General features: G+C 46.3%; 2 long non-coding RNA genes across 2 annotated transcripts in view; one reads left to right on the forward strand and one right to left on the reverse strand.

Moving 5' to 3' along the window:
* Positions 1–17,433, forward strand: part of LOC124963399 (uncharacterized) — a 63,756-nt gene that overhangs the window by 11,787 nt on the left and 34,536 nt on the right. The window lies entirely within an intron of this gene.
* Positions 4,990–10,385, reverse strand: LOC124963398 (uncharacterized). The gene is made up of 3 exons (XR_007104726.1): positions 10,256–10,385; positions 6,936–7,410; positions 4,990–5,930 (listed from the first exon to the last, which is right to left on the reverse strand). It is a non-coding gene; the product is annotated as an uncharacterized LOC124963398 (long non-coding RNA).

Consider the following 17,433-nt stretch of genomic DNA (forward strand, 5'->3'; position numbering starts at 1 on the left):
TTCACTTTACTCTGAGCAAAACTACTTCAAATGTTCATATACAAATCTTTGTATAATATGTTTTTACTACATTTGAGAAAATGTCCAAGAGTGAGATTTTTTAGTCATTTGGAAAGTGAATGGTTAACTTTAAAGTAAGTGCTGAACTAGTTTCCAGAATGATTGCATCAACATGTAGGTGAGGTCCTGTTGCCCCACAATCTTGCCAACAGTTGGCCTTGTCAGTATTTTTTATTTTATCCACGTCAGTGGATATGTAGTAGTGTCTCCTTTTGGTTTAAATTTACTTTTACCTCATGACTAATGATGTTTTTGCGTGTTTACTTGGCATTTACATATATTCTTTGATAAAATGTCCACTCAAAATTTCTGCCTAATTTTAATTGTCTTTTATTATTATTGAGGTTTGAGAATTCTTTGTGTTTTCTGGATATAAGTCATTTTGGGGCATGTGTTTTGCAAACATAGCCTCCCAGGCTGTGACTTTGCTTTTCATATTTGTAATGGTTCTTTCAAAGAGCAAACATTTTTAAATTTGATGAAGTCCAAATATTATTTTCTTTTACGGTTCTTGCCTTTTACACCCTATTTTAAAAATCTTTATCTAACCCAACATCATTAAGTTTCTTCTGGCTTGTTTTTGTTTTTTATGAGGTCTACAGTTGTAGCTCTTACATTTAGGCCTATGATCCACTTTAAGTTAATTTTCAAGGGTTAAGGTTTATTTGTGTCCATACAGTCAGTCAATTATTATAGCACCTTTTATTGACAAGGTTATCCTTTCCCACGTTTAATTGTGTTGGTACCCTTGCTGAAAAGCAATTGATGTTTGGGTCTGTTTCTGAACTTACTATTCTGATCCACTGATCTATATGTCAACCTTCACTTGAATACCAACTATGTTGATTATAGTTAGCTTTATACCTTGAAAACCAGGCAGAGTAAGTTGTCCAAACTTGTTCCTTTTCAAATGTATTTTTGGCTCTTCTGACAAATTTTTAAAATTTGTTTACTAAATATTTTTTAAAGCTCTGCTAAAATTTTGAATATCTTTGTGCTAAATCTATAGACCAACTTGGGGAGATAATTGACATTTTTTAATAAAATTAAGTCTTTTGATCCATGAGTATAGTATATCTTGTCGCTTATACTCATCTTTTTAAATTTCTCTCATTAATGTTTTATAGTTTTTAGAAAGCAGTTATTTCACATATTTGTTAATTTGTCCCTATTTTATAACTCTGTGTGTGCGTGCATGAGAGAAAGAGAGGGGGAGAGAGACAGACAGACAGACAGACAGACAGAAAGAGAAAAAGAGACAGAGACTCTTTTATGTTCCCGAAGTTGAGTAAAAGAAAATTGGTTAATTAGGGATTGTGGTTAGCTAAATTCCAGTTAAGTAAGATTTTACTGTATTTGATACTCACACTAATAGCTCTGATTATGTCACACCCCATGTTAAAAATCCTTCATTGGGAAATAATAATGGGATGTGGTCAAAGAAAGGAGCATCAATTTACCAAAGGAAAAACTGGGAGCAACCAAGCAGGCCGACTGGTCCCCAATGCCGTGTTCTTACTGTGTTGTATAGAAATGATGTCGTGCACGCGTGGGTTTCTGGAGTGGGGCGTCTTCCTCTCCAGCCCATCCTGTCCTCAGCAGAGCTGCTCTCTTTTTATCCCTTCTGAACGTTGAGGTTCCTGGTGGGATTTTGTTTAAAATAGAGTCCCAGTGCAGAAAATGTTTAAAAACCTTTATTGCAATAGAATTTTTAATGACCAAGAAAGTAGTCAATGAATTTATGAGCAGATGAGAAAAGAATGTGTGTTTTTATGTCCTTGTTTGAGGAAAGAAGAAAAAAGAAATATGTGTATAAACTGGAAAGCTATACATTTATCAGAACATTAATAGCAATGATTTCTGGACAGTTGGGCTATGAATTATTTCTAAATGTTTGTTAACATTTGTATTTTTCTAAATATGTACAATGTGACATGTGTTATTCTCTAATGAGAACAGAATAAATTAAAATTCCTTGTTCATTGCCCAAGGTTCTCCACCATCTGACATGAAAGTCTTTTTAGATTCCTTACTCACCCTCAGTTTGTCGAAGGGTTGAAGGGTCGTTCAGGTCTCAGGGTTACTGCTTCCTGAGTGCACCCTGTTTTCTTCACAACTTCCAAGGCTACATTCTTAACCAACAATTCCCTAATCATGTGCCATTACGTCCAATTGGAATTCAACCATTCAAACCACAGAGTTACTGCTGCAGTTCAATCATGTAAAATATATGTGATAAAATGTAAGTTAAAGCAAAAAAAAAAAAAAAACCCCTGAAACCAACCCCCCCCAAATACCCAGATTCCAAACTATAATTGGAGTATAGTTCTACTAATTAAAAAAAAAAATGCAGCCAGGCATGGTGAGCCATGCCCATAATCCCAGCAACTCAGGAGGCTGAGGCAGGCAGATTGCAAATTCAAAGCTAGCCTTAGCGACTTAGTGAGACCCTGTCTGAAAATAAAAAATAAAATGGGCTGGGGGTGTGGCTCAGGGGTAAAGTGCCTCTGGGTTTAATCCCTGGTACCAAAACAACAAAAACAACAACAAAACGGCTAAGAAAAAACTGGAAGGAACCATGTAAATAATTTCTAGAGACACACCCATACACTGGTATAAAAGGGTTTGAGTTATTTTTTTGTTTACATTTTATTATATTCTTTTCAAATTTTCTGCAATGATCTGTTAAAATAGTAAAAAATGAAAAAAACTCATACCCATTTTTCTTTTTTTTGCAGTGCTGGGGATTGAACCCAGGGCCTTGTGCTTGCAAGGCAAGCACTCTACCAACTGAGCTATCTCCCCAGCCCTCATACCCATTTTAAGACCTATGTCTAATGCTAACAACCACCTCCAATATAGGATTTCATTTTTAAAAATTCATAGTTTTTTAAAGCTTTCTAGCCTGTCTCATAATAATGTCATTACACATAATGAAACGTGCCTCATAGCACAGTACAAAGAGCCCTGAGTTTGATGTCAGAAGACGTGGGGTCAGTCCTGAACCTTCCTGTGCTGGCCTGTGGCTTGGCAAGTCACATTGTGTCTGAGTTTCTGATTCCCCTTGGGGCTGTAATAAGAATGGCCCAAGATAAGGTGTGTGTGCTCTTTACTCTGTGAAGGGCTGTTCTAATGTACAATGTATCTGATTCCCTCCGCGGACGAGGCCCTGACACTCCACACTACCTACCACAAGGCTGCTGATTCAAATCTTACAGCAGTTCTGGAAACACAGCAAAAATGTCTTTGTGTCCTGAAACATTACCCGTGGACCTGGGGCTTCACAGAGGCCTGTGCTCCAGATCTGATTCTTCTTTGCTATTTCTCGGACTTGCAGTCCTTCCTTTGAAGCCGTCCAGTCACCAGGCCAGTAATCAATGGGGCCCGGCACAGCCCAGGGTGCTCGTCAGTCTTATTAAAAACAGACAATTACAGGTCAGAGACACACTTACACTGAAGATGACTCGGGAGCCCTGGGCAGTCCATTCACTCCGCCCTTTGAAACAAGATGATGACCAGGACTGAACCAGCCAGCGAGTCTGCCTGACCGCAGATTTCATCAACTAAGTGGTCTCCAGGAGACAGGCGGCAGCCAGTCACCTTCACTCATTTCTCAGAGGGCACCCGGAGGCCCAGGAAGGGCAGCAGCTTGCCGAGGGCATGTGCTGGTTAGCACTGGAGCCAGAGCTTACCCAAGTGTGGTTCCCGCCAGCTGAGGTTGCTTCCCGGAAGCAGGAGTTCCCACTCTGCTCCAGGCCCCTCGGCACGGAGCCCAGCCCTACCACAGCTGTTCCCTGAATGTTTTCCCAGGACAACTGTGCATGAGACACAGCAGCACATCGATTTCCCTGAGATCCAACTACTGCCCCCAGAAGAGACTCTTCCTAGACTAACAAAGACCCTGTGTGTGTCCAGGAGGTTCCCAAGAATGAGTCCTCTATGCTGTGAGGGAAAGAGCTTCAGAAAATGACCACTGCCAGCTGAGCCCCCATTTCCTCCATCCACACTCAGCTTCCTCATCTGCAAAATAGAAGTCACAAGTCTGCCCAGTACAGTTAAGTAGGTGAGGGAAGGAAACGTCTTTGTAACCGTGATAACGTCTCGCAGCAAGGTGGAGGCTCCATGGGAGCACAGCTGTGGGGGCAGGTCTTCGAGGCTTTGCCTACCGCCCTGTGAAGTGAGGCGCTGGACCATCACGCCTAATGAGAATCACCCCACTGGGTCTGGCCTGGGCTGGATTTCCCAGCGCGATGACTCTCCCGTGTCTGGTAATGGAAGGGGCTTCCTTACTCCTGGCAGTGGTGGAGTTTAGAGGAGCTCGGGTCTGCCCACTGCCCCAGTCATCCCGTGGAGCAGCACTGCATGTCCCCAGAGTGCCCGCACCCTCCTCTCCACGTGTCAGGAGCCGCGTTCACTGCACTTACTTTGCGGCTGGCATCAGGCTGCATGCTGTCTGCTTGACTCATCGCAATGCCCTGTGGGGGCAAAGGTGGTTTTACTAAGGAGAAAATCAAGACACACGTTGGGTAACTTACAACTTACCCCAGTTCACGCAGACAGTAGGGTTTGGAATCTGGCTAAGTCTGGAGTCTGGCTCTGAACCCCTGACCACCTGGCCCTCAGCTGCGGGAAGGAGCACACCGTCTCCTGAGGCGCCAGCATCTGATTCTGCGACTTCATTGGAGGCTTTAGGCTGGGATTTTTTTTTTTTAAATATATTTTTTAGTTGTCAGTGGATCTTTATTTATTTTGTGTGTGTGGTGCTGAGGATTGAACCCACGGCCTCACACATGGCAGGCAAGTGCTCTACTGCTGAGCCACAACTCCAGCCCCCTGGGATTCTTTTTTCTTTAATTTTTTTTTTTTTTATTTTAGTTGTATATGGACACAATACCTTTTTATTTTTATTTATTTATTTATTTGTTGTTATGTGGCACTGAAGATCGAACCCACTCCCTTACACATGCAAGGCAAGTGTTCCTTATCCTAGACTGGGATTCTGTAGCAGCCCTCTTAGATTTGCTCTCATGATCTCACCTTTGTCTCTTTCTGACCATGAGGCATGAACTGACCCCTCTCTGCATGACCTTGGGCAAATTCTTTAGCCTCTCTGGACTTGGCTCCCTGGTCTGGGAGGGAAGAGGAGGAAGATGCACAGGATGACCACGGATACCCCACAGGTAGGCATTCTGTGCTCCGTGTGTGCTGGCGGGTACCTGAGACCCAGCTCTGTGAAGAGCAGGATCCAGATGGGCCCAATGTCAAGTAGGCCCTTGAGAACCAACAGGCCTTTCCAGAAACTTCTGAAAGCCTCAGTTCACAAATACCAGCCGAGTATATAAACACTCCTAACAATGAATGCCAAACTCTAGAACAGAAAACATCTAAGGAACCTTCTTGAATGTTTAGTGGACAAACATGGCAGAAGAGGAGCCAGGGTGACCCCACTGCCACACTGAGATGTGGTCATGCCCCTCAAGTCCCCAGCTCTGCGTTTCCACCACCCATAGTACTTTGGGGAAATGGCACGTTGCCATGTGTGATGGCTCACATGAAACAGACTGAGTAGAAAATGCTTTGAAGACAGGGACCCAAAGGAGGTCACATCAACATCTTCATTCCCAGCAACCAGGAAGCCTTTTCTAATATTCCTTGCACTGCTAATTTCCATATCCTTGAATTCTTCCCAGGAAAATGTTGCTAGTAATGGAAAGTGTCTTTTGGGGTCCTCACTGTGAACTCAACCAGGTCTCCTTGAGGGCAGATGTTAATGGGCACAGGCAGCTTTCTTCCACTCGGTGACTCAGGGATCCATGCTTCCATCCTCTTGCCCCAGCATCCTCTATGGTCTCCTCATCTTCTGCATCCAGCTGGGAGAAGAGGGAAAGAAAGTGGAGGCTTACTCCTACCTGAATGTTTTCATCTCACTTATGAAAAAGTCAAAGTGTATAAATCATGCACAAGACCCTTTCGGATCCTTGTCTTTCAGATATTTTCTATTCATAAATCATGTAATTTGTTAAATTTTTCCAAAGTGGACATAAAAATCATGACTCATGTTAAGAAATAGATGATTATAAGATTATCACCCCTGGAGCCTCCTTGGGTTTTCTTCCAGTCCTTACCCTCCAAAGATGGTCGCTCTCCTGACTTCTATTCCCATGGACTAGTTCTGTTTGGTTTTGAACCTTTTATATATGCAATCACAGCAATATACATCTGCGCCTGGTTTCTTTGACTAAACTTTGTGTCATGTCATTGGGTGTAGAAGTAGCTTGCTTATTTTCATTGTCATTCAGCACTCCATTTGATAAATATTTATCCTTTCTCTTGTTGATGGACATCTGGGAAAGCAATGGCTATCCTGAACGTTGGACTTGCTCTTGGAAATTGAGTATAAACCTAGGAGTGAAATCACTGGGTCATAGGGTATGCCTATGCTCAGTTTAGTAGCTACTGCCAAGCCTATATATATATATATATATATATATATATATATATATATATATTTTTTTTTTTTTTTTTTTTTAAATCTGGCCAGAGGAATTACAGAAGGCTTTTGAGAAGAAGGCTTTGAAAGGAGTGTAAATCATGATCAGGATTATATCAGGAGTGAAAAAGAAAAAGAGAATCCAGGGAGAAGGAGTCCAGGCCAGACCTGCAGGCCAGAAAGTGACTAGCAGATGTCAGGATTAGTCCAGACTTTGCAGAGGGAGTATAGCCCCCGGGGAGCTGGACATGGGTGTCAGTCCTCAGCAGTCCTCAAGAAACAGCCCAAGGTGGTTACAGAAACCCTGTGGCCTCTTCCTGATTTCATCAGTGAGAACAGGAGAAAAATCAACCACTCTCACAAGGCACAAAGAGCCTTAACTCACCAACGTGTTGCTGGGTTTCCTTGGTCTTTTCGGCCCCTGTTCACACTTTGCTTCATGTGGCGGACAGAGAGGCAGAAGCCCTGGCCTCTTCCAATTGAGCTTTCTCTGTAGGCAGTAGTGCCTCCTACCCTGGATGCAGTGGTCAGTGCGCTGAGCTTCACAGCTCCCAGGCCAGCTCCGTCCCTCTGAAGCAGGTGTCCAGGAGGACCACTGGCTGCCACATAGACGTGTGTAACTCCTGGAGAGCCAACGAAAACATCCCAACCAGCTGCGGTGATGGAAGAGATAGTCTTGGCTCCTGGTGGTTAGTACTGAGAAACAGGTCCCACTCCATCTGACCCCACGTGGCCCAGTGCAAGTGGTCCATCAGGCCCCTCCAACTTCTCAGGTGATCTTCCTGCGTGATGGAGGCCCCCACAGCCCAGCCTGGCAATGGATGGCTCCATCAGAAGGGCCATGGTTTCCGGGGCGTGGCCTAGAATGAAGAGAGCATCTTTAGTTTGGGGACCAACTCAGGCCAGGCGCACTGACCTCCCTGCTTCTGTCTTTAGTGGCTGCCACTTTCAGTTAGCACCGGACCCTTTCACAGGAACCTGACCGTGCCTTTGCAGCTGAATGCGTTGCTTGGTAGATTGGGGTTGTTTCCTCGGGTCAGTGAATTTTCACACGGTTTTAAGTTAGTTTTGCACTGTCCTCAGGGTTCTACTCTCCGAGGGTTGTTCCTCTGGTGATCAATTTCCATATTGACACCGGTGGGGTGTCAAAGTGGAAGGGAGAGATACGGTGCATTATTTTGCTTTGTTTGGAGTGTTTTGCTTTGTTTGTTTGAGTGTTCACAGCAGCCCGAGCAGAACCCTGACCTCTCTGCCTTTTGCCAGAGCCATCGTACCTGGTTGCTCCTCTTGCTGAAACTCTTATGGCAGGTATCAACTGTGAGACTTCCTCTTATGAAGTCAACAAATATGTATGTATATCTATCTCTCCTCGGTCTTGGGGCTCTTACACAATTCTGGGATGACTCAGATGTAGATTTGCCACAGAACCTTGGGTGAGTAACTTCATCTTACTGAGCCACGAAATGGTCCTTTGCTCTGGATTTGCACTAGAACCACCTTCCTGCTGCAGTAAGGGATCTGGGGCAGGGCAGAGCTGAATGCTAACACTGGGCCAGCTGTCAGCATGATGTCACTATAAATTAAGTGGAGATGTCCCTGGGGACCTGAAAAGGGCTTAGCGTCAGAGGAAGCTGGTTGTGACAGTGGGCTCATTTCTCTGACTTGAGGAACTTAAGGAGACTTCTACACTCAGCCATCCACACTCAGCCATCCCCAAATATAGCCTTGGTCAGGTGTCTGCAGTTTCGTGGTTGGGCACCCCTTTGGACTGACATTGCAGGCCTAATGTCCCTGTGTGTGGGGCGGGTGCACATGCCTATACCCGTGTGGACAGTGGCCTCTCCAGCCTCCTGAGCTCTCTCAGGGCTTTGAAAGAATGAGATGTAGGAAGGCTGAACTTTGACAGGAAGACTGGGCCTGCAACCAGGGTGGGTACAGGCTGCTGATGGGGAGGTCACATCCTTGTGTGGCCACCTAGAGGACACGGGGCAAACAGTGAAGACGCTGGCAGAAGTGTCAGGCAGTGGACTAACCACACTTCAGGGAATGGGCAATGGGCACACCCGCTCCCCCTATTTCCATGCCCAGGGCCCCCAGGCAGGGCCCACTCTCACCTGGAGTACAGCAACAGTTCTTTGCTGCATCCCTGCCTCTACCCTTCTGCTCAGGTCCTCCCTGATCATATGCTGAGTGACCCAGTGCCTTTTGGAGGAGTCCTAGGCAAACTCCTCACTCTGGTGTTCAAGGCCCTGTCTCTCCAAATGCCCACAGACCCTGTGACTGTATCTTTTTTTTTTTCCTGGTGGTGCTGGGGATTGAATCCCAGGCCTAGGCAAGCACTCTACCAACTGAGCTATATATATATCCCCAGCTCCCCTGTGACCTTATCTGTTGAGCAAAAATATTGGAATGTGCGAAGAGAAAGGTGTTCCTGATGACTGGGGGAACAGTGATTTAAAACCAGGACCTTTCTGGCTGATCTAGGTTCAGGCCTAGCAGAGGGGGGTGCTAGGACTCTGAAACATGGGGCACCCTTGGTGTTTCGGACCTTTCCCCATCACTGTTCACTGAAGCCCCCTCATCCTGGGAGGTCCAGGTAGATGTTCCTTTGTTAGAACCTTCTTGGTCCCCACAGTCTCTGCTGAATTGATCCAGTGGACCCAGAATCGCTTCACCAAGGGAGGGCTGAGGGCGCCACCTCGTGGCACCACGTCTTCATTACACCGATCACAGCCCATCTGAAATTCCTGGGCCCAAGATCTGCAGTGGGAAACTCTGGCACTCCCAACCAGCTGTCTGCACTTCTGAGTCAAGTCACCAGGAGAAGTCATTGGGACCTCAGGGCATCCGGCCAGGGGAAGTTTTTAACCCTTTGAAAGGACCTTGTAGATGCTGAGTCCGTGGGTGGAGGGGCGAGTGAGTCAGACAAGAACTCCTGACCCTGGCCCAGCACAAGGTGGGTGAGAAGGTCAGCAAAAGAGGAGAGGAGGAGGCCGCCCCATTTTCTCTCAGAAGGACCTAAGTGTTGAGTCCAGGAGTCCAAGGGCTCTTCCATCCACCAGAGGGATTGCAGCCCCTGCTGTCAGCCACTAGGGGTGGGAAGGGGCTGTGTGGGCTCTTGGAGGAGGACCAGTGAGCTGGGGCGATTGCCAGAACTGCTTGGAAGAGAAGGTACCCCCGCCTCAGCCCCTCTCCTCGCCCCCTGCCCACGGCCTTCTAACTGGTGGAGAGGGGAGGTGCGGGCAGAGGGCGGGAGCCTGCTGGTGAGCTCACATCCCGAGGCCGTTTCGCAGCCTCTCCAGGACCCTGGAGGAAGGGTGCGCCCAGGGTATGGAGCCACCCCGGCCTGCTGGGTGGGCTCAGGAAGGAGGTGTCCTCGGGACAGCAGAGTCAGACCTGCTAGCTGCAGTCTTTGCTGCCAGGAGGACATGTGTGGCCTCCCTGTGCACCTGTGCACGCTGCCCTTGCCAGGCTGGTGGCCAGGACTAGGGCTGCCCTAGTGGGCACCAGTCACCTGCTGTGGGTGCCCCTTTGGCCCACTGGCCAGTCCAGGGAGCTGATGCAGGCACAGTCGCATAGACGCTCTGGTGGTCCCTTCCTGTGGCAGGTGGGCCGGATCATTCCCGGAATGATCATCCAGCCAGTGGCCGCACAGGAGTCCTTGACAGCCCCCTCCTTGCCACTTTATCAGGCATGACCCCTTACCTAGGCTGGGCCACTAGAGCATTCTCGTGCTCAGGCCTCTGCTTGCTCCAGCAGTTCCTCCTGGCTCAAGCCACGTGGACTTCCCTTCCCCTTTCCCTCTCCATAGCTGTGACTCCCCATCCCCTGCTCTGCATGAGGCCCTGCTCTGGGTGACCCGGAAGCAGCTCTGGGAGTTTACAGTGATGCAGAGAACACAGGTAAACAGATCCTATCAGCAACACTGCCTCTCCCTGAGTGGCCTAAATCCCACTTCCTCCCAGAGCACCCCAACCCCCATCAACTGATTGTTTACCAGCAGGGAGGACTTCACCCCAGGCAGGAGCTCCACGCCCCTGCTGGGAGGGGCTGGCCTTGGCCAGGGGCACTGGAAATTCTCCGGGTCTGGTCTGGACCCTGGCTTCAGACCTAGGTGGCTGAGGCAGGCAGAGGCTCTGGCAGCCCCTTCCCTGAGCTCTTGGGCTGACTGATCCCTGCAACCTCCCTACCAGGCCCTGATGGTGAGCCCCTGAGCTGCACCCCTCTCCAGAGCTCAGAGGGCAAGCTCTTCAACCTGAGGCCTGGTCCCCTCTGCTGATGGCTGGGACTTGGGACCTGCATCTAACAGCAGGAGGGCAGCAGCAGCAAACATGAACGATGACATGAGCATCTGCTATGGGCCAGTCTCAAGTGAGGGGGTCGAGGGCTTTGACCCTGGGTGACAACAGGCCGGCCCAGAAGGCTTTCTTCAGTCAGGGAGGATGTTGGTCTGCCGCTGAAATAAGTGGGACAAACTGCATGGCTTAAAGCAACAGGGATTTATCCTGCACAGTTCTGAGGCTTGATAGTTCAAAGGCAAGGCGTGGTCAGGGCCATGTCCCTCTGAGACTGAAGATAGCCCCCTTTGCTGCCCCCAACCTTGGTGTGACCAGTGGCCCTGAAGTTCCCTGACCGTGGCTCCCTCCTCCTCCAGTTGCTGCCTGTCCTCACAGGGTGCTCTTTCTGTTGGGGCTCAGCCCACGTGACAGTTCCGTCTTCGAAAGACATAGTTATATGGGATCAGGGTTCACCCCAGTGGCCTCATCTTAACTTGATTACATCTGCAAAGACCCTATTTCCCAATAAGCTCATATTCATAGAACTAGGGTTAAAAGCATCTGTTTTGGGGGCATAACTCACGACAGGGGGAGAGACTGAGATTAGGAGCAGAGCCTGAAGCTATGAGTTCCAGGTTTGAACTTTCTTTGAATTCTTAAGTTTCATCTTTAAAACTCTTTAATTTCAACCAGGCGTGATGGTGCACACTTGGAATTCCAGCTACTCTGAGGGCTAAGGTAGGAGGATCACAAATTTAAGGCCAACCTCAGAAGCTTAATGAGATCCTGTCTCAAAATAAAAATAAATATATTTTTAAAGAATTGGGGTGTAGCTCAGTGGTGGAGTACCCCAGTGTTCAATCCCCAGTGCCTCAAACACCGCCACCAAAAACTCTTTTAAGTTTTTTTTCCCCCTGTGGTGCTGAGGATTGAACCCAGGGCCTTATGCATGCCAGGCAATCACTCTACCAACTGAGCTATATCCCCAACCCAAAACTCTTGAATTTTATCAAAGGAACTTATATCCCATTTTGGAGAGTATAAAACAGCACCAGTTCATTCAGTTCCCTCAAAAACCCAAAGAGGCATGACTATTTAACAGAAGAGGAAACTGAGGCTTAAAGAGATTCCCTGGTCTGCTGCGGCCACACCTGTTAGGTGTTGCTTCTAGCTTGTTGATCAGGCTTTGCTACCACAAGCACAGGACAAGGGGAGATGGTGGGGGGAGAAGGGGAAGAGAAGGATTCTGTATCTGTCATGAAAATCCCTTCCTTGCCTAAACTCTGAAATGTACGCGCTCTGTCGGGGTTGGAGGTATAAGACTTTCATTCCGAGAGAGAAGAACGCCCGCTCCACTGCATTGGCTGGCCGGTTCCCAATCCCCACGCTGGAAACAACCACTTAGTGTTTCCATGTGAAAGGAAGGGAAGGGCTGGCACAGTCACGCATCACTTAGTGACAGGGACACTGAGACCTGTCGGGTTAGGTGATTTCCATCTGTTGTGCAAACATTGCAGCACCACCTACACGCACCGAAGCTATGCCGTCACCAGGCCCTGCAATCCTAGGGGACCGCCACCAGATGTGCAGTCTGCTGCCAATCAAAGCATCCTTGTGTGGAGCGTGGCTGTGTTTGTTAGCTCTGATGGTTACTTGAAGGTTATTTTAAATGTCATTTAAATAGCTTTTTTACAGCTGGAGGGAGTCCCAACCACTACCAGGAGCATCTCTAAGTGAAACTGCGAGTGTTAAAGAAACACCCACCCTACCCACTCATCATACTTGCAGCAAACACTCATTGGTTTAGGGAAACTTACCAGGTCATTTGTCACTGAAGGATACCACCTTTGTTCCCAAGAAGCTCACACACAGGAGAATAAATGACCAGAGCGTGAGGCATCCCAGAGCCCTGAAGTGCAAATGGAGACCAGGGAGCTACAGACTACTCCAGCCCAGGACTGCAAGGCCTAGTGTGTGCGCGAGTGTGTGTTCGTGAGCACACATGTGGTAGAGTGTGAGTGGGCGTGAGCATGCCCTCAGGCCCCTGAGCCCCTGCTGTTTCCTCCGTCTTCCGGGTCACTCCCTGGAGTCTCCTCCTGGGGTGGGAGAAGCCAGGACACCTCTGTGGACTGTGAGCACTTGCCTGGTGACTGCCAGCCATCATGTGCCTGTCTCAAGCCAGTCCCAAAGAAACCCAGGCCACACCCTGGAATGTGGTGCTGAGATACCCAAGACCCCCTCTGCCCTGCCTGGGGTCAGGGCAGCAAGTCCCCGGCTCCCTTGGCATTGCTGGGACTGTGCCAGGTGCACTGGCTCTCCTGGAGGCTGGAGGAAATTAAAGCAACACCCATGCTGGGTGGATCAGGGCAAGTCCCAGGCATGTTCGGGAGGCTTTGGCTCTTAGTTCTGCCATCTCTCAGGGCAAGGGAACATCAACAAACCACTGTTTTTTTTCCCCCTTCATAGTATTGAGGATTAAATCCAGGGTCTCCTGTATGCTGATCTACCACTGAGATACACCCCCATCCCTTCAAAAATTTTTTTGAGACAGGTTCTCGCTAAGTTACCCAGGCTGACCTTGAACTTGCCATCCTCCTGCCTCAGCCTCCGGAGTGCCTGGGTCTCCAGGTGTGCTCCACTGCAGCTAGCCAATCACTGCTTTTATGCTTTTCTCATTTTATGCCAGGCACCATGCTTGCTCAGCACGGGGCTGCTGATCCTCTGAACAGGAATTGCAAGGCAGGCATTGCTCATTTTCTTTCCCAGAGAGGCTAAGTAACTTGCCAATACCACATAGCCAGGGAGTAGAGGTGTAAGGGACCCCACGGAAACCACACTGGACACGGGAAATCACATAAGGGAATTTATTAAGCAAACAGAGTGTCTCCCTGCAAGGTAAGAGAGAAAATGAGAGGAAGAGAAAGGAAAGAGAAAGGGCGTGCGCTAGAGAGAGTGGAAAGCGAGGAGGAGAAAGGAAGCAAGTCAAGGGGAGAGAAAAGCAAGAGAAAAGATGGTGGTTGAATTCCGCCAGGCTAACAGGGGACCAATAACGGAGAAGGATACTTGCAAGCTGACTGATGAACCAATAGCTAGCTAGGATGTTCACAGATTGACAAGTGGTTGGGAGGTGGGGAAAATGGCTGCAACGGAAAGGGCGGGGGAGCAGCTTTATACATTACATTCCCCCGTTTCTGTTTTTATAAGAAAATCTTTTGCTCTCCAGTTCTTTCTGAAGCCTTCTCTCTCCTTCCTGCCTAAGTGACGGGCTGGTTTTGCAGGTGAGATGTAAAAAGTCCATTCTCCTTCCAGACTTCCAAAGGTAGATGGTTTTCATGGACTTCATTTCCTCGATTTGACTGATCCCCTATTTCTACACTAACTGCCTGTCCCCAATTCTGACTTCATTCACCCCTCTAATTTTAGGAACTCCTTTACTGCTTTAGGGAAAGGGGGTGATGACCGATCTGGCTTATTCGAGCTGGAAGGGGGCAGCGTGGGTCAAGCAGTTTGGAGTTCCCTTTTTAGAAATCGGTTTAGTCAAGGGGTCCATGGTAGAAGTTTGGTTGGGGAAGAGCAGGTTGTAAAGGCATCTGAGGATGGGTGCTTCTATGAGAGAAGAACAAAAAGACATGAGTACTGAAATGAGATTGATACAATATAAATGTTGCAGAATCTGGAACATGCCAACAAATATCTTAAAGATGGCAGAAGTCAATAATTCCTCACCAGGGGGTGGAAGAACTGAGAAGTTGTTCCCATAACAAAGCCTAGCAAAGGCTGGAGAGGATAAGGCCTTTATTTGGGAACTTTAACATTGTCCAGGTTATCAGGAATGTAACACAACATTTAGTAGAGATCTCTATACTTCTGTTACTAGCAAATGTAGATTAAGCCTACCTGTGTCTGTAGGCCTTAAACTGACTAAAACTTCTGACTCTGGCAGTTTCTCTTGATAGTTATAAAGTAAGAGTACTGGGCTTTAACTTCATTGTCTATAACTTTACAGTTATTTACCCCCTTTTATCTAATTAGGGTCTACATTATCTGTCCAATAGGTGATTAATTGGGGTCTACATTATCTGTCCTACAGGTGATGGCTTTTCAAGTTACTTCTGCAAAATATCAGGCAACAGAGTTTACAAGGAAATACAAAATGGAATCACCAACAGTAAAACATTCAGTTTGTGCAATAACTATCTTGAATTTTGACTGAGTTATTCATTATATCCCCTGGTTGAGATCACAGTAATCTTTACAACAAACATCAAACTTTTGAACACAACTTTAAATGAGTTAAAGTCTGGCTTACTTTGGAGCCATTCTGACATGCAGCAGGGTTGTGAGGCAAAGCCTTATCTCGGGTAAGGCGAGGCTTTTCACAAATCTTAGGTAAAATGTTCTAACCCTGAAGCTAATTTTTCCTCTTTTGCCATGACCAGCATGACCAAATTCTCAAGTTCAGTGAGGGGCAAAGGAGTATTAGAAAATAAAGGTTTATAAACACAGATTTTGAAGATTAAGTTGAGATCAGATGGAGCTCTGTTCTCTGATGGAAATGCAGATCTAAAGAGTTATGTCAGCAATCTTTATATATGTATGTAAGCATTATACTTTGTTTTCAGGAAAGTTATAGAGACTAGGACATTAACGTAACTTTTTTCAGAGCTGCAAAGTGCAATGTCAGGAGCTCTGTGTAGCTCTCAAGGAAGTCCAATGTCCAAAGTTACTGTAAGGTGGGCAGGAACCAGAGAAGGAACCGATGAAATACTGGTTATCTAGCAAAAAAATTCCTTCCTGCTCAAGAACTGTGTGCCTGAGATCAATGTCAGAGCTGATAGGACTCCTGTATAGAGCCTCCCCAGGGAGGGTACTGCCACAGCAGTTAGGCATCTTGTGCCCCTGCACAGGAACACTCCCAGGCTCCAGGCATGCCACAGTCATGAGGTCAGAGACCCCAATCTCAATCACTGTTGTCGCATTTTTGCTACTGCGCATTATACTCTTTCCTCAATGTCATTTTAAGAAGTTTACATATATTGACTCCTGAGTCTATATGAACATTAGTTAACACAATTTAACATTATATCTAAAACATGAATCGAAGAAAGGCTGAGAGAGCTTTTAACTTTCCTTTTGTGTGGCAAAGTGGCAAAATGCTTTCATGTTTCACGATATTAACCTTTAAACAAATCAGGCTCTCACTAATTTTTAGAAATACATTTACATTTAAATTTCTTTTATCTCAGTGTAACAAATTTTACATATACCCTATTGATGACAGGTCCTATAATACAACATTAAATGATGAGTTTAAAATTACCATTACAGACAAGTTTAATTTGGAGAATAGCAGCTTGATAAATTTTCTGCTTTAAAGGCTTGTATACCTGGAAAATATGAACACATTTAATATACAAAGAATAATGTTTTTAAGTATGTTACTCCATGGAATAACTTTATAAATTAATCAGATGTCTCTAACAAACACATTTGAGTGTTGACTCTAATTCACTCATCTTATTGTAAAAAAAACCAAGATATCAGACAAGTGTAAAAAAAAACCAAGATATCAGACAAGTGTACCAACAGTATTTGTTGTCTTTCCTGTGGAAGAAAAGTCTTAGAAAAATTGATGTTAGACATTTTATAAACATCAACATTTAATGAGTTTGACCACCTAGAGACTTGGGAGTTAATGCTTATCTCGATTGCAAGGTAACAGATGTTCAAAAATAACTCTAGAGTTGGATAAAAAGAACTGGTCAAAAATCATTAACTTAGTTATGTAGGATCAAAATTGTGAGCTCAAAAATATAGCATTTAAGAAAAACAAAAGTCCTAGAAGAAAAATGATAATGGCCATTAATTAAAGCATGAGAAAATGAGAAGGAGAGAAGAGGTGAAAGGGAGAGAAAAAGTATTCTGAGTTGCAGCCCAGGAGAAATTTAAAATGGACACTTTTGGGCTGGGGAGATAGCTCAGCTGGTAGAGTGCTTGTCTTGCAAGCACAAGGCCCTGAGTTCAATCCCCAGTACCAAATAAAATAAAATAAAATAAAATGGACACTTTTTTCCTTGGGTTTGAGACTGGTTTCCTACTGAGCATTCTGGTTTCCTCCATTTACATATCAATGTAAGCCTTGACTGAGATCTGGATCTGAAAGGGGCTAAAATGTTCTAGCAGAAACTTGATGCCTAGGGCATTTTAACCCTTTTTCCTGGTTAGTAATCAATTCAGGTTTGGATGCAGAAAATTGTCAAACAATTATCTCCCACTACTTGTGGGGAATGGGGCTGCTTATATCATACTCCTTACTGGGACATGCCACTGATGGTTGGGCTGGTTACTCCCTCCACATCGGCGTATGTGGGACCTCGTGGCAGGAGGACTAGGTGGGCTGGGCTGGGGAATGGAAGCAGAAACAGCTAAGTTGAAGTTGGAGGAGGAGGAGGAGGGATTAAGAGGGGGAGAAGAAGCCGGCGTTGGAGTTTGCAGAAAGAGCATAGAAGCACAAGAAAGAAGAGACTTGAAGGTAAGGAATCCCTTTCCATCTGCCTGCTCACTCACGAAAGCTGTGTGCCATTACGCAAAGGAATTTTGATGGCT

This window comes from Sciurus carolinensis, chromosome 13, assembly GCF_902686445.1.
Source record: "Sciurus carolinensis chromosome 13, mSciCar1.2, whole genome shotgun sequence".
Classification (NCBI taxonomy): Eukaryota; Metazoa; Chordata; class Mammalia; order Rodentia; family Sciuridae; genus Sciurus; species Sciurus carolinensis.